Raw genomic sequence first — 21,184 nt, 5'->3', positions numbered from 1 at the left:
TGCAGGAACCCGAGGTCATCACAGGATGTGAAGACAGAGGTCAGGAGCTTGTGGGACCAGGAATGAGGGAGATCGAAAGTAAGTGTCAAGGGAGTGAAGACCTAGGAGGAAGGCTGCAACCAGGCTGGGTGACATTCGTTCTTACCAAAGGCTAACTTCCTGGTATCATCTTGGGTGGTCCAGTTTAAAAGAACAAGACCTGACCAGAAACTGCAGAGCCTCTCTCCAGACTTCCGGGGCTGGCTTCAGTTACACCCACTGTCTTCCCACTGTCTTCTCAGCCCCTGGGATGCACATGCTCGTGCATCCACCCCTGCTCCATCTGTCCTTGGACCCTCTGGTTTTCACTCACCTCCCAGTGCTATTCTTCTTTATCCCAGGAAACTTGCATCCTCCTACTATTATCTTCACTGCTTAGAAACCAACAAAGATTTAACCACATGAAAATGCACATTTTACCCTCATTCTACTCAAAGTGATGTAATTCACCTTGTCCTTCGCGGGGTGGGGGGGGGGCACTTACCACCTCATTCACTCCTCTCCCTTTAGACACTGAGCATTAGGAAACTGTTACCTGGAGGAAAGGCCCATTGAGGAAAGTACCGTGGTGACCCAAAAACAGCCCTGGAGGAAACGTGCCATCTAGAGCAGGCTAGGACCTACTGATGGGTGTCCTGGGAAAATGGCCCCGCTCCACTCCCCACCCCGGGACCTCTGTGAGGTATTTTACTTCAGGAATGATAAGCACAGATCTCTAGCAAAGCTCTTTCTTGACCACAGCCAGTTAGGTGAGAATACAGCTATAGGGAAGAAGGCAGCAGCAGGCAGGGTCTCTGACAGCCACCAAATTGGAGCTCTTACTTCCTCTCCTCCAATCATCTCTCGTGGAACCTAGGCCATCTATTTTCATTTTGGAAGAAAGAAAGCAAAGGAAAGGAGGGGGAAGGGGAGAGGAAGGAGAAGGGGAAGAGAGAGGAAGGGGAGGGGGTGGGGGAGGAGGAAGGGAAAGAGGAAGGGGGAAGGAGGGGGAGGGGAAGGGAGGTGGGGAGGGGAGGGGAAGGGGAGGGAAAGGAAGGGAAGGAAATTAGGGAAGAAGAAAGAGGGGCAAGACAGTGGTCATGGAGCACCCCCTGATTATAACGTGTCTGCATTTTCTCAAGTTGCAGCTTTCACCTGAGAGTCAGACAGTTATAGATGAACGAGGAACAGGGACTAAATAGGGCCAAGAAAAAGGAAGTGGAAGGGAGAATCATGGCTGAAGCCGTGGGGTATATTTCCTTTTACTTATTTCCCAGGCAAAGGCCAACTGGTACAAGTCTCCATGATTGCCTTTTGCTCATGTATTAGGAAATGTGTATTACTTGCTCTGCTGTCCTAGTGTTTCAGGTTTTTACTTGTATTTCTTCATATAATGTCAACAACACATAGGCAAGAAAGCCTGAATGCATGTTTGTGACTTCCTTGAAGGCAAGGGCCCACCTGCCTAGCCTTATACATTGCACACAAGCAATTAATAAACATTTCCAACTTGAAGACTTTTCATTGCTCCCTGGGCTCCTGTAATTTGGTTCCACAATAGCCTCTGTTATGACATTCCTTGGCTGCTGCTCAAAATCACCATTGCTGTGTGTAATCAGAAGGCCAGTGACAGAAGGAGTAATGGTTTCCTCATTAAGCCATGTCATGCCTCCTCACCTCCCAAGGCAGGGTACTTCCAGCAGAGGGGTGGGTCCTCTGATATTCAGGAAAAAGCAGCCTCAGAGTTGTTGACAGAAGTTCCAACACAAGCAGCCTCCTCAAGGCCCCGCATGCTCATGATCGTACTAAAGTATTGCACTAAAAGAGGAAAACTAAATATGGTGTCTGGTGCCCAAAAAGGCTCTTGGAAAAGTTTTTGCTGCCAGAAGTGGGTCTTTCCTTGAGGATAGTCTCAGCCAATCAGAGTTTTTTCTGATGATGTAATGCTTTGCAAACAAATTGTATTGGTAGGAAAGCGCTTAGGTATTGTGAGGGTGTAGAGTTTCCACTGTAGCTCAGGAAAAAATTGTCTGTGGCTTCGTTTAAGTTTCGACTGAATTCCATTGTGCTTATATTTCCAACCAAGCTGAACCTGTGTTTGGCACTTGTTAAAAAATTGGGAATCAAGAAACTTTCTTTTCCTCGGATGTCAAAAGCTGCTGATTCCTTGTCTAAGATGTGTCCATTAAAAAAAAAAAAAACCAAACCAAACCAAAGCCAGCAGCTGATTAATCAACGTCTGCCACGTGCCGTGGTCATCATCCCACAGCTGTACTTATCGTCAGCAGAGGCCCTAGGAAGCTGACCAGCAGAGCATCAGCACACAACAGCGGGCAGGAAATGATGCCCCACAGGTTAGGCTGTAGAAAGAGAGAATCTTTGGGGTGGAAAAGAAGTTAGAGCGCAGGCTACACATGCCTGTTTCCATCTGATGAATTCGCAGGCACGCGCTTGCCATAAGTCCGCTGTGCACAGCGATGCAGCACTAAATATAGCTCAGAGCTTATTTCCCTCCTTCCGAATGTGTCGTCCCCAGCTCTAGAGCTTTTCCTCCCCCAGACAGAGCCCCTGCTGTCTGCCAGTCTGGGCTGGAATTAGCACACCGCTGCTGCGTAACTGGGTGTCCCTGCTGCTGGAGGCTGAGGCTGGTGCAGGCAGCTATACCCACAGTTGTGTTCCTTGGTTACCTGCGTCCAGGAGCCTAGGCCACCCACCCTTCACCACATATGCAAAGGATGCCATCACCTGATTCACTGTCTCTGTTATTTCAGACAGCAGGCGGTTCCTCTCCCCACCACCTCTCCACCACACCACAGCCTTTCTCTCTGGATCATCTGCCACACCCTCTCCTCATCCGGGAAACCTCAGGCCAGCTCCACCTTGCTTCAAGTCCTCCCGTCTCTCCAGTCAATTCTTTTCTCTCAGCTTTTACCTTTGCCACTCTCTTCCCAAATATGGGACAGCTAATTATGGCTGACTCAAACTGTGTCAGTGACTCACAAATATGCTTATGTATTTCATTCCACCTACCACCTATATTTCTTCCCCCCGCCCCCGACCGCAGCCTAGAAGAAAGAGCACTGGGCTTGAATCCAAATGCAATGTCCTGGGAATCAAAATTGGGAGAGTAAAACTTCTACTGCAGGGATTTTGTGAGATAAAATAAGATAATATATACCTGGCACATAGTAGGAGCTTCATAAAGATTGGTTGACTCTGCCCTGGAATATAAACTCTTTAGACCTTCTTCTTCCCTTATGTACATACTTTTCCATTTCCCCAGCACCCAGTCCCTCTGAGAATAGGGACATGTAATCAGTGCCAGTTGACATACTTTGATTTTTAGTATACCTGTTTGGATCAGGAATCCTTAGCAATGGGTAATTTTAGGCATCGACAAATTATAATGACAATGAAATAATCTCATAGGTTGGAAGGGGAAGTGGGAGCTACTTTCAGTGGGATATTCAAGGCCGACACAGGCAAAATTGCACGGGGCACATTGCAATGCCATTACCTGTCACTATAAAGAAACTTTCTTCACCTATTTCCTCTTACTCTTCTGGTCTTACTCTCAGCTGACATTCAACTAATTAATTCCTACAGAGGTGTTAACGGATAAGGCAGTTCTGATAGGGTGTCAGCCGATAACGGCCCTAAGGGCCCAGCCTGACTTGTTTTGCCAGGCCTCCTATCCACGTCAGAAAAGCAGCCTCCAGAAGATGGAAACCCTTTGCAGGCCCACAGGAAATGTTTTCCTTGGGATCAGAAAGGAGTGGGAGGCAGGCAGTGCTGTTCACCCCTAAGGCCAGTGATGGCGTGGCTTGAACGGAGAGAGGGGTTTCTTGGGCTGGAGAGGTAGGCAAGACCTCGACTCCTAACCCTCACCTTTACCATCCTCAATGGCATTTTTTTTTTTTTTTGAGACAGAGTTTCATTCTTGTTGCCCAGGCTGGAGTGCAATGGCGCGATCTCAGCTCACTGCAACCTCCACCTCCCTGGTTGAAGCGATTCTCCTGTCTCAGCCTCCTGAGCAGCTGGGATTACAGGCACCTGCCACTACACTTGGCTAATTTTTGGTAGTTTTTAGTAGAGACAAGGTTTCACCACGTTGGCTAGGCTGGTCTCAAACTCCTGACCCCTGGTGATCCGCCTGCCATGGCTTCCCAAAGTGCTGGTGTGTCCAGAATTTATTTCTTCCGGTGGGTTCTTGATCTCACTGACTTCAAGAATGAAGCCGCGGACCCTTGCAGTGAGTGTTACAGTTCTTTTTTTTTTTTTTTTTTTTTTGAGACGGAGTCTCGCTCTGTCACCCAAGCTGGAGTGCACTGGCCAGATCTCAGCTCACTGCAAGCTCCGCCTCCCGGGTTCACGCCATTCTCCTGCCTCAGCCTCCCGAGTAGCTGGGACTACAGGCGCCCACCACCTCGCCCGGCTAGTTTTTTGTAGTTTTTAGTAGAGACGGGGTTTCACCGTGTTAGCCAGAATGGTCTCGATCTCCTGACCTTGTGATCCACCCGCCTTGGCCTCCCAAAGTGCTGGGATTACAGGCTTGAGCCACCGCGCCCGGCTTACAGTTCTTAAAGATGGTGTGTCCGGAGTTTGTTCTTTCTGATATTCAGATGTGTCCAGAGTTTATTCCTTCTGGTGGGTTCGTGGTCTCACTGACTTCAGGAGTGATGCCACAGACCTTCTCAGTGAGTGTTACAGCTCATAAAGGTAGTGTGGACCCAAAGAATGAGCAGCAGCAAGATTTACTGTGAAGAGCAAAAGAACAAAGATTCCACAGCATAGAAGAGGACCTGAGGGAGTTGCTACTGCTGGCTTGGGTGGCCAGCCTTTATTCTCTTATTTGGCCCCACCCACATCCTGCTGATTGGTCCATTTTACAGAGTACTGATTGGTCCATTTTACAGAGCACTGATTGGTCCATTTTACAGAGTGCTGACTGGCGTGTTTACAATCCTTTAGCTAGACACTGAGTGCTGATTGGTGCGTTTTTACAGAGTGCTGATTAGGTGCATTTACAATCCTTTAGCAAGACAGAAAAGTTATCTGAGTTCCCACCTGACCCAGAAGTCCAGCTGGCTTCACCTCTCACTGGGATTACAGGCATGAGCCACTGCACTCGGCTGGCATCTCTTAATCTGCTGCCAGGGGGCCAAATGACAGGGACACAGGTGATGGGCTATTCACAGCCTCCCAACGACCTCAGTTCTTAGCAGCTTCTGGAAGGGAAACTTTTTGAACTCTGACCCTTCCAGACAACCCCTATCTGCCACCCTTCCTCCCTGAGTATCAGACAAGGGCACCTTTTGTGAAAGACACACTGGTCTTGCTGTGCACAGCTCTCATTTTGCTGGCTGGGTACTTGCATAATCCTGAGGGTCAGCAACCCCTAAAGCTTACACCCTAGACACTTCATTTGTCTCACCCCAATCCCAGCTCTGTAAAGTTGCTAGATGGGTAAATGCAATCTTATTTTTCATTGCTTCGGGATATTTAAGGCACATTCCAAATCACTTTATTCGAGCTACAGTGAAGCCATATTAGAATTTGGAATCGTTGACGCCTATTCTAGAGTTTTCCCTCCATACTAACGCTCCCAGGAGCACTGAAACCCAGCATCCATACACAAAGGATGCATTTAGCTACAATGGTGAAAAGTTCACACTTTTCTCTAAAAGTTCTCCGTGTTTTAAAATACATTTCAAGGAGAAAAAAAAAATGGGATTTTGAGTTTTCACCCAAGGTGCCTAATACCTTGGTGATATAGTCTGGGTGTTTGTTCCCTCCAAATATCATGTTGAAATGTGATCCCCACTGTTGGAGGTGGGGCCTGGTGGGAGGTGTTTGGATCACGAAGGCAGATCCTCATGAATGGCTTGGTGACATCCTCCTGGCAATGAGTTAATTCTTGCTCTATGAGTACACGTGAGCTCTGGTTGTTTAAAAGAGCCTGGAACTTCCTACCTCTCTCTCTTGCTCTCCCTTTTACCATGTGACACACAGACTCCCCTTCACCTTCCAACATAATTGGAAGCTTCCTGAGGCCTCACCAGAAGTAGATGGTGACATGATGCTTTGTGTACAGCCAGGAGAACCATGAGCCAAATAAGTCTCTTTTCTTTATGAATCACTCACTCTCAGGTATTCAGTAGAATAGCTGATATTTATAGCAATGGAAACAGACAAACACACTTGGCTAATCTAGGTGTTTCCCCCATCCTATTTCTCTGCGTCACTAACTAACATTACCTGTGCACCTGAACACTGTTTTTCCCAGTAGAAAAGGGCAGGTGGGTGAGCCATGTACCTGTTTATGAGGCTGTCTTAGGAAAGCCTTTCTCAAGTGATGTGCAAGTTCTGCTGGCAGATCTGCATCCAGCCTCACCAAACCTGCTTTGCTTCAGGCACTGATGCCTTCAATCCATAGACTCAACACTACATTCTCAAGCTAATGCAGACCAAGTTAGGCAGGATAAAAATTGTAGGTCTTTCTGTCCTAGTCTTGGCATTCCCTTTCTCAGAGGTGAGGCCGTAGGCAACCACATATCCCCAAAGCTACAGTCTCCTCCCCTCCTTCATACTTGCTTAAAATGAGTATTTTCCTTGTTTTCATACCAGTTCTACTTCTGGAGTGGCGCCTGTTGTGAAGTCCTGCCCCTTAGTGGGCCCCGATCACAGTATCTCTTGCTACATCCTTCTTTTGAGGGGCTGGGCTTTGCTCTCACCACCTCTAGCCCTTGCTGGGATTCTGATTCATCCATGCCCATCATCTGGAATACCTGCTGCCTCCCTGATGTCAACCATCTTCAGCATGTCTCCACTGCCTGTCCCCCGTTTATGTATGGATTTATGCCCAGTTGAGCCTGGGAGTTTCCATGCAACCCTGCTCCCTAGTTTAGACTGTGGGCTCTTTCTGTGGGCCGTGGTACTGCTGGGGTGCTTTCTGTTGGCTGTGTTACCCCATGATTATTTAAATCAAACTGTCTACACATTACAGCCTGCTGTTTCTTGAGAAAAAAATTGCTCGAATCCCACTTCCATCTGCACCCTACATTCTTGGCTATCTATCCTGACTGTAATTCCTGCCTTTGGCACTGCCCAAATCTGGCAGTCTTCCTTTTTCCATCCTCTTTGGACCTTGGCTGTCCTCCCCACTTTCTGGCTGGTTCACCGTTCTTCCTGGCATTCTCACTGTCTCAGGGGAGGGGTCTGTATTATGCTTCCTGACCCCTCAAAAATCCTCATTTCTTCTTCTGGTCAGCGCTTGTCATGTCTCAGTCCTCGGACTTCCATCTTCTCACTCCCACTGTGGTTTGAAACCTACCTTTATGCATTAACAACAGTACGATGCACGGGTATGTCACCTAACTTAAAGAGTCAGGAGGGAGAACAGGACAACCTTTAGTTTTGGCCTCATCTCAGCCCAATTTCCTCCTCCTTCCTCACAGACTAGTCTGTTTTTGACTGTTTAAAAACCTGTAGTGGCCAGGTGCAGTCGCTCACGCCTGTAATTGCAGCACTTTGGGAGACTAAGGCAGGTGGATCACCTGAGGTTAGAAGTTCGACACCAGCCTGGCCAATATGGCAAAACCCTGTCTTTACTAAAAATACAAAATTAGCCAGGCATGGTGGTGCACACCTGTAATCCCAGCTACTCCGGAGGCTGAGACAAGAGAACTACTCGAACCCAGGAGGCGGAGGTTGCAGTGAGCTGAGATCATGCCATTGCACTCCAACCTGGGCAAAAAGAGTGAAATGCCATCTTAAAATAAATGCATACATACATAAATAAAAACCTGTAGCAAATATGCAACCACATATTCAGTTGTGCGCATATTTTAAAAAATCAGTCTTAAATCCAACTATTTGCTTATCTGTCTGTAAATTTAATTTTTGGTTGAGAAAAAATAATCACTGAAGGTGTATGTGGCAGAAACAGTGCACACTCAAATCCTGTACGCTTCCTCTGATGTCCCAGCAGCCTCCCTTGCAGTTAGGTGATGTAAACTATGACTGTAAGTATCTTCTTCCTCCCTCTCTCCCCCTGCAGTGACCTTGATAGCTACAAGTGGAGATGGATCTTTGAGCTATCAGATGAAAGGCTGTCTCGCAGACCCATGCTGGATTTTACATAAATCAGAAATGTAAGTATAACTTTGTTGTGCTAAGTCACTGAGCTTTTCGGGTTTGTTTGTTATTACAGCATAGCTTAACACTGCTCTGACTAATGACATATACAAAGCTTAAACACGTGTAGGGGTTCATTTCTTCATCTGCTGGCACCCAAGAATAATTGCTTTCCTAAAACTTAAAATGTATATAAATTATATGTGCTTATTATGGAAAATTATGAAATACAAATAAACAAAAAAGAAAGTAAAAATTATCTATAATCCTCTTGGTCAGAGTTATCTACTGCTAACATTTTGGTGTCTAGACATCATGTTTTTTCTATGTATATAGAAGTATAAATTTATGTATATATGTACATAAACTTATATTTATGTTTACATATTATTTTAGAACCTACTTTTTTTTGAGGGAGGAAGAGAGTGTCTGCCTCTGTCACCCAGGCTGGAGTGCAATAGTGTGAGCATGGCTTCGACGGTCTGGGTTCAAGCAATCCTCCCACCTCAGCCTCTTGAGCAGCTAAGATAGCTGAGACTACAGGCATGCACCACCACACCCAGCTAATTTTTTAACTTTTTGTAGAGATAGGGTCTTGCCATGTTACCGAGGCTGGTCTCAAACTTCTGGGCTCAAGTCATCCACCTGCCTCGGCCTCCCAGAGCGCTGGAATTACTGGTGTGAGCCACTGCGCCTGGACACAACCTACTTTTTTATTTTACAAAATATTCTGTTAATTTTCCCAAAGCAAAAAATACTATTCTAGAACACGATTTTTTTTTTTTTTTCTGAGATGAAGGCTCTCTCTGTCAGCCAGGCTAGAGTGCAGTGGTGTGATTTCACTGTAACCTCCACCTCCCAGGTTCAAGCAATTCTCCTGCTTCAGGCTCCTGAGTAGCTGGGATTATAGGCTCATGCCACCATGCCAGGCTAGTTTTTGTATTTTTAGTAGAGACAGAGTTTCACCATGTTGGCCAGGCTGGTCTCAAACTCCTGACCTTGTGATCTGCCCGCCTCAGCCTCCCAACATGATGGGATTACAGGCGTGAGCCACCGCACCCAGCCTAGAGCATAATTGTTAATCATTGCATAGCACTGCATTATGACAGCACCATGATTTATATACTGTTAGTCTACTATTTTCTTCTACTGAAATTGCTGCAGTAACATTTCTACTTCTTTTCTACATATTTTATCACTTACTTCCTCTCCTACTCACAGACCAACTCTTAATCATCGACATTCATAGAATGCAAATGAGGTAATCCAAAAATAATAAAAATGGTCATGAAATTCACAATGTGATCATTTGGATGGGGAAGGAAGAAGCAAAGTTTTTGCAGTGCATTCATCCTCATAATGACGATTATTATTCATATTTGCTTGACAAATTTTGGGTTTTATTCTGAGTAGTAATAACTGACTTGGTGGTTGCAAAGGAGATGGTAGGGTAGGTAACAATAGAAGCTGCTTTAATTAGCATTCCATGTGGTTGCAAGAGACAAAAGCAACAATGAACTCAAACTTATAGTAGCTTAAACAAAGACAAAAGCTTATTTCACTCTCAGATAAAATTCTGGAGGTAGACATCCCCATATCGCGCTCGCTGCAGTATCAGAGACTCCGGTTTCTTCTACTTATTCCCTGTGGATTTTTTCCATTCCCAAGGTCACTGAGCAAGATCTGAAATGGTTGCTTTAACTTAAACCATCACATCTATATTCCACCCAGAGGAGAGGATGTAAAGAAAGACGAAGAGAATGTCTCTTCTAAAATGCATTTTTTTGGAGGTTGAACATATCAAGTTTGGTTAGACACTTGGCCATATGTGGGTCCAAGAGAGGCTGGGAAATGTTGTCTTTATTCTGAGTGTCTCTGTGCCCAGATAAATATTGGGGATGCTGGGCCGGGCATGGTGGGTCACATCTGTAATGCCAGTACTTTGGGAGACCGAGGTGGATGGATCACTTGAGGTCAGAAGTTTGAGACCAGACTGACCAAGATGGTGAAAGCCCTTCTCTACTAAAAATATAAAATTAGCTGGGCATGGTGGTACACACCTGTAATCCCAGCTACTTGGGAGGCTGAGGCAGGAGAATTGCTTGAACCCAGGAGGTAGAGGTTGCAGTGAGCCAAGATCGCATTATTGCACTCCAGCCTGGGTGACAGAGTGAGACTCCATCTCAAAAAAAAAAAAAAAAAAAAAGAAATTGGGGATGCTATTGCAATAGAAGAAGGGAAGAATGGGTGTTGGGGGACAACCAAATATTGCTGACATAAGAACCACCAGGTGATTTATAATGCCCACAGGTAAATAATTCAATCCAGCCCCTGATGGAGGAGGATCCAACAAAAGGAAAATATCTATTACATCAACAATAAAATGTAATCAAACTCTCACAATGAACAGATGGACTAAAAATATACACATTCAGTACTTTAATTCCTGTTGGATTTCTGAAATCAGCCAGCTCCTTCGAATGAACATGTGCTAAAGAGAAGAACAACTGATAACCTCTTGAGCATCTTAATTAGCACGGGATTTCCTCAGAATGGTGCTGTGTAATACATCAGAAACTGAGCACAGCAGATTCCAGGCACACCTAGGTCTAATTCCCAAGTCCCTCAAATAAAGGAAGTGAGAAGAGCAGGTCATATACATAGGGGGAGAAAGCTAGTCACCTTCACACTTCCAAGCTTTTGCTCTCGTGGCTTCACCTCCCTAGAATCCCTTGTCTTGCCGGGCGGTGGCTCAAGCCTGTAATCCCAGCACTTTGGGAGGCCGAGACAGGCGGATCACAAGGTCAGGAGATCGAGACCATCCTGGCTAACCCGGTGAAACCCCGTCTCTACTAAAAAATACAAAAAACTAGCTGGGTGAGGTGGTGGGCACCCGTAGTCCCAGCTACTCTGGAGGCTGAGGCAGGAGAATGGCATAAACCCGGGAGGCAGAGCTTGCAGTGAGCTGAGATCCGGCCGCTGCACTCCAGCCTGGGCGACAGAGTGAGACTCCATCTCAAAAAAAAAAAAAAAAAAAAAAAAGAATCCCTTGTCTCTTCTCTATGTGAAGAAGTGCTGCTCTTCCTTCTCACTCTTTTTTTTTTTTTTTTTTGAGACAGAGTCTCCCTCTGTTACCCAGGCTGGAGTGCAGTGGCGCGATCTTGGCTCACTGCAACATCTGCCTCCCGAGTAGCTGGGACTATAGGCACCCGCCACCACACCCAGCTAATTTTTTGTATTTTTAGTGGAGACGGGGTTTTACTGTGTTAGCCAGGATGGTCTCGATCTCCTGACCTCGTGATCCGCCTGCCCCAGCCTCGCAAAGTGTCGGGATTACAGGCGTGAGCCACCGCGCCCAGCCTCTTCTTTCTCATTCTTGAAGAAACTAGTCAAGTATTTCTTAGGGTGCCTGTTCTTTGACACTTTAGTTTTGTGTCATTCATTCATTCAGGCATTCATTCATGATAGAGTCTACCATGTACCAGGCAATCTACTAGGCATTGTGGGGTGGAGTGGGGGGACTCAAGGACAAACTAGATAAGACTGTGGCCTTAGGCTGCATATAACACTAATTAGACTAGATTTGTTTAGTCAGACAGCTCAGCACATTGGGGCAAGCGCTAGTAGCCCCCATACGCTGTGCTGTCTGGCTAAACAAAGAGTAGATAGCTCCAAGAGGGCAGAAACCTGGTACTTTAATTAGCACATATTTACAGAGCTCTCACTATGTGCTAAGCATATAGCGTATATATATTTCTATTCTATGTGCTTAGAGTATATTACTCTTCTAAATCTTATGACAATCCCATGAGTATGTACTTATCATCACCCTATTTTGCAGATGATGAAACTGAAGCATAGACAGGTTAAGTAATTTGCCTAAGGACACGCAGCTAGTAAGCAGTGAATGTAAAATTGAGTGCAAGGAGACTGGCCCTAGTGTGCATGCCTAACTCATATTCTTCACTTCATTACTATTCACACTATTCTGTATTTCCAGTATTGAACAGGATGCCTGGAATCTCGCAGTTATTCAGTAAACATATGTTGACTGGAAATGAGCTGGCTGCTCAACACTGGCCAAGTTATCCTCTCTGAGCCATAATTCCTACAAAGATAAAAAGAAGTTAGACTGGAAGACCTCTACGATCCCTTGAAATTCTGAACTATGGAATTGTAATTTTTTTTCTTATTCACAGCCTAAATAATCTTTTAGCTGAGGTCTGGAAGAGATCTTGTGGGATCACATGTGGAATTCTGGATTTTAGCCAGACATCCTCCATAGTAACTAGGCGAGAATTGTTTTAGTTTATCAAATCCTTTAAGATGTGTCACCTTTTTGAAGCTAAGTAGTAGGCGATTCACGGATTTTATGAATAATGTATGATAGACAAGATATCCAAAAAGTTTCTTCATAAGATGGAAAGGTAAACTGCTTTCCTCCTGCATATACACCAGTTTGGTAGCAAAGAATATTTTGGTAACATTTCATTTCAATTTTAATAAGATAGTGTCCTTAGCCACCAAGAGGTATCTAAGAGTGGACACTGTAATATTTCTCAGGCCTCTATTCTTTGTAAATTTAGCTACTAACAATGCATTACCTCCAATTAACTGCTCTAAATTACACTTTCAGAGCATACTATTGCATGACATTGTTTCCCAAAGACCTGAGCATACAGTGCCAGGCGTTTGACCAAAGGGCCAGAAATCCCCATGATCTGGCCAAATGCCAGTTGAGGTCATTATGCTTTGGCCAGTTCTCTCCTCCCTATGGTGTCAGTTGGCCACTTTAGCCTTCACCACCAAGCGCACGCTGCTTGATAATCACTGAGTTGGCTGGACTGTCTTCTCTCGTGAGTACTGTTCAGAAAGAGGCATTGAGTTGGGCTAACACTGACTGTAGGGAAGAGTATTGGTGGTAATAAGCTTGTCTAAGCTGAAATCAACAGAGGTATTATTTTCTCTGTAGGGCTGAAGTCAACAGGGAGCAGGACTGTATACTCTTGCATTTGAGGATTTAACCTACCGCGTGTGGTTTTGACTATTTGCTTGACTTTGAAAGTCCCTGATGTAATGATTTATCATTTTGCTGAGGCAGGATTGAACACAAACACTGTGAGAGCGGTAGAAAATTCATAGAGTCACCTCACCAGCTAGGGAGCCCAGTCAACCACCTCACATCTGGGTATGTCTCCACTTGGGTATCTAATATATGATTTCCTTTGATTTTCTTGACAGCCTTGTAAGAGTCTTATTATTATCCCCATTTTATGCATGAGAGAATTATATGTTCTAGTGCTGCGCACACATTTAAAAATATTTGGATATCTAAGAATGAGTTTTTTCCCTCAAAGGTTTATTTTGTGGGAGGAGGGCTGGAGGCAGACTTAGGTAGAGAGACGTGAATTCATAGCACATGCATCATAATCAATGTATGGGGGTTCCTCTCATGATTGATGGATTGATTTCTTCCTTCATCTCCAATCTCCACTCTTATCCTCTTCCCCCATGAATTCTTGCAAGTGAACCTTATAAATACAGAATTCAGTATGTATGTGTTTTTAATTTACATAAATGACATTGTGTTTACATCTCATTCTCTTTCTTGCTTCTGAAACTCAAAACTAGGATTTTCATGCTCATCCAGGTCACTAAATGTGTATCTAGTTCAATGCTTTGAATTGCAGAGTATTACTCCATAGTATGCATTCCTGATATTTTATTTAAATGTTTCCCTTGTTGTGGACACCAGGATAATTATATGTGTATATATATTTACTCTATGTAATATATATTGTATATCTCCTATCTATATATGTGGGATTGATGTCATAGCACATATGTACATTCACTTCATTAAGTACTGCCAGATGGCTTTCCAAGTGGTTGTACCTGTTTACACTCCCACCAACAATCCATGTCACATTCTTGATATTATTCATCAAAGTTTTATTTGAGTTGATTTACCGATTTTCTTAAGTCTTTGTATAGTGGAACAATTAACTGGTAATCTTAACAAAAGAAAGGTAGGAAGGAGTTAGGCAAGCTGTGACTTTCCTGGCCCCTTCCTCAATAATTTCTGTCTCCCATTCTCCTCTCCTGTCGTGTGTTCCTTATTCCCTTCAGATTGTTCCAGAACCTGCTACAAGAAATTACTCTGAACTTTCTCTCTGAACCACTTCCTTCCTTTTCATCAGATTTATTTTTTCCTTCCTTCCTTCCTTCTTTCCTTTCCTCCCTCCTTCCTTCCTTCCCTTTCTTTCCTTTCTTTCTTTTCTTTCTTTTTTCTTTGACAGAGCCTTGCTCTGTCACCCAGGTTGGAGTGCAGTGGCGCTATCTTGGCTCACTGTGACCTCCACCTCCTAGGTTCAAGCAATTCTCCTGCCTCAACCTCCCGAGTAGCTTGCACTACAGTCATGCACAACCATGCCCAGCTAATTTTTTTATTCAGTAGAGATGGGGTTTTGCCATGTTGGCCAGGTTGGTCTCAAACCCCTGACTTCAAGTGATCCACTTGCCTCGGCCTCCCAAAGTTCTGGGGTTACAAGCATAAGCCAACGCACCTGGCCTCATCAGAGTTTTCTATGCACCTCAATAGAATGTTCTCCATCTCCTTTCTAAGTCTCCAAATTCCTCCTATTTTGTGAGGTACAACTTAAGAACCAGTTCCTCCATGAATCCCTCTCTAATTACTCTAGCCTACACTTGTCTCTCCTAATTTCGACTACATATATCACTTTTGGGGGTCTTATTTTTATTCAGTTTAACTCTATTATGTTCCATGTTGTTTCCAAAAAGAGAAATTGGGCAAATAAGATGTATAGTGTTTGGTTAGCTTCATTCTTCCAAGAGGTCACTAGTTGTGGACCACAGACTGCATCTGACTTACACTCACCAAGTTCTTGTCAAGTATTTCTTTCTTTTTTTTTTTTTTTTTGAGACGGAGTCTGGCTCTGTCTCCCAGGCTGGAGTGCAGTGGCCGGATCTCAGCTCACTGTAAGCTCCGCCTCCCGGGTTTACGCCATTCTCCTGCCTCAGTCTCCCGTGTAGCTGGGACTACAGGCGCCCGCCACCGCGCCCGGCTAGTTTTTTGTATCTTTTAGTAGAGACGGGGTTTCACCGTGTTAGCCAGGATGGTCTCGATCTCCTGACCTTGTGATCCACCCGTCTCGGCCTCCCAAAGGGCTGGGATTACAGGCTTGAGCCACCGCGCCCGGCCTTGTCAAGTATTTCTTAGGGTGCCTGAAAATCAGATGCATGTACCAGGCAGCCTTACCTACCACCTTCAGTCAGTCTTCTATAGGATTATAGAAAGATTTTGTCAATAGTAGAAATACATAACAAGCATTACATCTGCAAAGTATATAACCAGGCAGTCTTGCAAAATCTCTCTCACTGGTTATCTGTATCTTTATTGACTTTGAGTTTGTGGAGGTAAAAAGTATGAGGTGGATCCCAGGAGCTTCTGTGGCACTCTCTGCAGAGCTGTAGCCTGCTCCCAGCAGGCGCTGACCTCGCTGATCTTTCAACAACCACCTGCTCATTACCTGAACAACAAGGTTCCTAGAAGACACTGATCTTCTTTTTTCATCTCTTTCCCATAATTGAGCCACCAAAATTAAATAATTCGGAGAAATACTCTTACCCCACTGTTACACTATACTATTTTGCATTCTCTGTTTTCCACATACAAACTCTACATTGCAAAGGGAACGACTCATTGCTTAACCAAAATTTACTTTCTTCTTTCTTACAGTCAGAAGTTTGATGTTATCCAGGAAGGCATGGGTCTAGCTATAAAACTACCTTTCCCAGTCTGTTTGGCAGGTGGAAGTCTATGTGACTTTCACCCTGTTGGTCAGGCTGGTCTTGAACTCCTGCCCTCAGGTGATCCACCCGCTTCAGCCTCCCAAAGTGCTGGGATGACAGGCCTGAGCCGCCGCGCCCGGCCCTGCTTCAGCATTTCTAGGTCTCTTTCTTTAGAGTAAGCCCCTCAATGCCTTAGCCAGCTAGACCTCTGGGTACCTGCTCGGCTGGTCATTCAAACACGCCCAGACAGGTCTGAATCTACAAGGAGTATAGTGTAAATGGCATGCTGGGACTCTTCCTTCCCATGTTTAATGTAACCCCCATTTAATATTGCACGTTTTCATACAATGACCACTGTGTGGCATGCTGTTATTTTTTAAAATAGTAAAACAATTTTTATGCTTGATGAAAAATATTTATAAGGAAAACTAATTGTTAAAAAGCAATCAATAGTTTATTTAAAAAATCCACAAACATGAATTAAAATATGTGCAATCAAATATAGCCCTAAATTTTTATCACCTAACTAAAATATTTGAAAATAATTTTCAGTTTTCTTAGGAACAACCCATAGCATTCAAAGAGGATGCCAGAGGATACATATTTTATTTGCTACAAATAAGTATTGTATTACCATGGCCACACTCTAATATTTCTTCAGATGTGATATTTGCTCCTAGTCAATCTGGTGGTATTAATTTGCTTTCTAAATCAGGCAGGGACTGCAAGACAGATAGGCTGAATATTTAATATTTCTGTTCAAAACTTCAAGATACATGTACCTTTCAAGTTGCTCTTCAGCCTCTTTCTTGCCACAGCAGGAGTGCTGCTTAGACAGTCAATTCTAAATGGAAGAACTCCAGCCCTCTCTAACTCACACAAAATGCTTGGTTGAAAAGAGAACCTGGCTGGGCGTAGTGTGGCTCATGCCTGTAATCCCAGTTACTCAGGAGACTGAGGCACAAGAATCACTTGAACCCAGGAGACAGAGGTTGCAGTGAACTGAGATCACACCACTGCACTCCAGCCTGGGCAGAAGAGCAAGACTATCTGAAAAAATAAATAAATAAATAAATAAAAGTGAAAATTTCAGCCAATCATCTGAATGTGTCAGCCTCATAGCAAAGCATTGGAATGATTAATCTTTTTTTACTTTTCACAGAGATTTGGGCAAGGTAGAGATAGAATTTTTGTTTTTGCTTTTTTTCCTGAAGAAGATACCAAATGACCAAGAGGAAATCTCTGATTTGAAATTACTAGAGAAAATTAGCCAATACCTTTGTGTATTATAACTCCACATTGTTATCAAGAATGTTAAGACTCCTGACTGATGAAGTGGTATTCCACGAAGAAAGACTGCTAAATAGAAATGTGGGGATTCTCTTTTCGAAGAGACTAATTTGGTAAGGAAATAGTTAGACTTGGATTCTGGGTCAATCAGAAACCAACCCTGGTCCAAATAAGAATGAGATAAATTCTTTGTGTAGCTATCACTAGAGAGCTTTGACCCCCATTCGGGTTGCATTTTGATTTTTATTCTATTTGCAAGAACCCTAGGGAGGGGGAGGCTCGCCGGCATCCCTAACCTAGTTCCCAACAGGGACACTGCCCATATTAAACAAGTGCAGGAGGGATGGGAGAAAAAAGAGCTTTTGAGAACATCATGTGCCTTCCTTAGCAGTGCTCAGGGCATCGGTGGACACGTGACTGGAGAACAGTACTCACAGAACCAGGGCAGAAAGGAATCCGAAAAGACAAATCATCCTAATTTGCACAAATGAGACCAGGGTTTTCTCATTATTGGCAGGTTCTGGGTGAAATCTCAGATCTCCTGAGTCTTTCAGTTCAGTCTTCTTCCAGGATATCATTTGGTCAAAAGCTATTAAGAAAGTAAAGGGGAAAAAAAGAAGATGTTGCAACTTTGTGTATCAATGATGGGTACGAGTTTGCTCCTAGAAGCAAGGGATAGGTATTTGCTACGGGTCTCTAAATTGAAGAAAAGACTTCACCAAAAATGCTAACATATTCCTCAAAGTAACAGTCTAATTTGGATGAGAAGGACTGCTACAAACATGATGACTCTGAGAAATGTCGCTCACTCCTCCCCACCTCCAGCACGCTGGCCAATGGATAAAGACAAAGAACTGGGTTAAACGGAAGCCAAAGCATCAGCATTATTAGGGCCTCAGTGGGCTTTCCTTGTGTCTGTGCCACATGGGGTCAGCGGATGCCATGAAATGGGCTGGGGGTCTGGTCTCACTTCTCCCGGTTCCAAAGGAGAGTGTGAGGTGGGGATGCCAGCCATGCTCTAGACCACTCTGCCTAGGAGCCAGCGATCTTTGAGGAAGCACTTGCGTACCTCACCAGATTGCACGGGCCAGCCGGGACCCTGTGCAGCAGGCCCTGTACAGAGAGGGGATGCTGGAGCATTATGCAGGAGTGGCTTCCCTGACTTTTTCATTCAGCTAACCTGTTCTGGTCTCCTAGCCAGAGAAAGGGGAATTCCCATGGAACCCCTGTCTCTGAGAATCTCTGGACAAACCAGAGGTGTCTGTCCAGGGAGTGAAACCATAAATGAGAAGGAAGGACTAATTCCAAAGGAGCATAGGTCCAAAGAAACAGAGTGCCTCAGACTGACACTGGGAGGGCTGCCAGGGAATATTCCCCAGCACCTAGATTTTGGGAGCAGCCTAGAGCAGCCCTAACGTCACTGGATGGTCAAGACAAAGTCAAAGAGGGGAGATTTCACAGATGGGTCCACCAGGCTTCAGGAGGCCTGTGCTGATGAGAGAGGGGGAAAGTGTGAGAAATGAGGAAAAAACGTTATCGTCAGCACACAACTCTACAAATCAGACAACTGAGGCCGGGCGCGGTGGCTCACGCCTGTAATCCCAGCACTTTGGGAGGCCGAGACGGGCGGATCACAAGGTCAGGAGATCGAGACCATGGTGAAACCCCGTCTCTACTAAAAATACAAAAAATTAGCCGGGCGAGGTGGCGGGCGCCTGTAGTCCCAGCTGCTCAGGAGGCTGAGGCAGGAGAATGGCGTGAACCCGGGAGGCGGAGCTTGCAGTGAGCCGCGATCGCGCCCCTGCACTCCAGCCTGGGAGACAGAGCGAGACTCCGTCTCAAAAAAAAAAAAAAAAAAAAAAAAAAGACAACTGCTACAGGTCAGATAGCTTATGAATGTGGAAAATGTGACAGGTATTTCCGCCGAACGGCAGACTTCCACTGACATCAGAGAAGTCACGGTGATGAAAAGTTTTGAATGCAAAGAATGTGGATGATTTCAGATGCAGCACGTTACTTGTTTGGCATCAGATAATGCACACTGGAAAGAAACCATTTAAATGTAAAGAATGCAGAAAAGGTTTAAATTCAGATGCAGTCTTGATTCAACTTCAGAGAATCCACACTGGAGAATCTCCCTCTGAACGTAGGGAGGCTGGCAAGGCCTTCGGCAACAGCTCAGTCTTCCTTCAGCACCAGAGGTTCCACACTGGGGAGAAATTCTGTGAGTGTAACAAATGTTGGAAAACTTCTAGTTGTAGCTCAGGCTTCATTGTCCATCAGCAGCGCACACTTGGAAGAAACCCTGTGAATGTAAAGAGTCTGGGAATCTATTCAGCACAGCCGTGACTCAGGATCAGTGAATTCACACAGGAGAGAAGCACTTTGCATGTAAGGATTGTAAGAAGGCATTCAATCAGAAAATAACCCTGATTCAGCACGAGGGAGTTCACACTGGTGAGAAACCTTACGAGTGTAAAAGGTGTGGGAGCCCTCAGCTGGTGTGGAAACTTCATTACGCATCAGAAGCCACACACTCAAAAGGCACCTATTTAAGCATAGGGCTAGCCACCGTCAGGCTCATTACACCCCTCTTTGTTTCTCCCTCTTTCATGATCTTTAACAGTGTCCCCATTGTCCCTGGTGGACTGTGTGGATTCTTAACCATATGCCCCTGTCCCCACAGCTCTGCGTATCTGGAATGCCCGCTTCTCCACCTGTCCAGTCATATATTTAATTCAGCCTCTTGGCTTCCATCATGAAACGTTCCTTAAATTCTCTGAGCCCTTGCCTCCCCAACGTGAACTCTCTTTACAGTTAGAAAAGAAATAAAAAACAAACTCCAGAACTTTCAAACATAAGAGGAATATGAGTTTCCAGATTCAAGAATATGCCAAATGCCCAGCAGGATGGATTGGGGGGAACCCACATTAAAGAACACTACTGTGATTTATGAAAACACAAAGCTTAAAGAAGAAATCCTAAAAAGTTTCCAGAGAGAGGAAACAAAAGATCAGAAATGAGCATGGCATTAGATTTCTCAACAGCAACCTTGAAAATTAGGTGACAATGGTGTATGTCTTCAAAGTTCTAAGGAAAAGGATTTCCACCCAGAATTCTATACCCTCAAAGGTAAGCATAGAATAAAGGCATTTCAGATGCATTAGATATGCTCATGCATCCTTTCTCAGAGTGCAACACTAAGTAAGGGATAAACCAGGAAACAAAAAGACAGATATGTGGACACCCTATTTCAGTCTGTATATCGGAAGTCTCCTAAGTGCAAAAACAGAGGGGTTCTGTCCATGTGGAGCTATATGCATCTTGGAGGACATCCTTAGTAGGGTGAAACTTTCAGCGATCTACCTGGGGCATGGTGTCCACCCACTCCTCTTACTCTGTGCTACTCAATTGCAGTCCATGCCTTCGCAAAATTCAGGGTCTACATATCCTTTGAGTTAGATGCAAGGCCCTATTTGAGTTAATTTTTTTTTTTTTTGAGACACGGTGTCACTCTGTTGCCCAGGCTGGAGTGCCGTGGTGCAATCACGGCTCACTGCAACCTCCACTTCCCAGGCTCAAGAGATCCTCCCACCTCAGCCTCTCGAGCAACTGGGACCACGGGCACATGCCACCATGCCCTGTTAATTTTTGTATTTTTTGTGGAGATGGGGTTTCGCCATGTTGCCAAGGCTGGTCTCAAACTCCTGGATTCAAGCAATCACCCGCTTCAGTCCCCCAAAGTGCTGCTGGGATTACAGGTGTGAGCCACCACGCCCAGCCTGTCCTAAATTTATCTCACTGCTCTTCCAAGTGACCTCAAGGCAGGAAACATTTTCTTGTAACTTCATCTGGTTATTTTTTATGAACAGGGAAGAACCTGCCATTATTTTCTGTTACTTGTGGAAAAGAGGGAAGATGTAAACGT

At 44.7% G+C, this 21,184-nt stretch overlaps 1 pseudogene; it reads left to right on the top strand.

Moving 5' to 3' along the window:
* The first annotated feature begins 682 nt into the window (after positions 1–682).
* Positions 683–19,812, top strand: LOC117081387 (annotated as a pseudogene).
* Positions 19,813–21,184: the final 1,372 nt, after the last annotated feature.

This window comes from Trachypithecus francoisi, unplaced genomic scaffold (assembly GCF_009764315.1).
Source record: "Trachypithecus francoisi isolate TF-2019V2 unplaced genomic scaffold, Tfra_2.0 Lachesis_group8, whole genome shotgun sequence".
Lineage (NCBI taxonomy): Eukaryota > Metazoa > Chordata > Mammalia > Primates > Cercopithecidae > Trachypithecus > Trachypithecus francoisi.
This window is presented reverse-complemented; position numbering and strand designations above follow the sequence as displayed.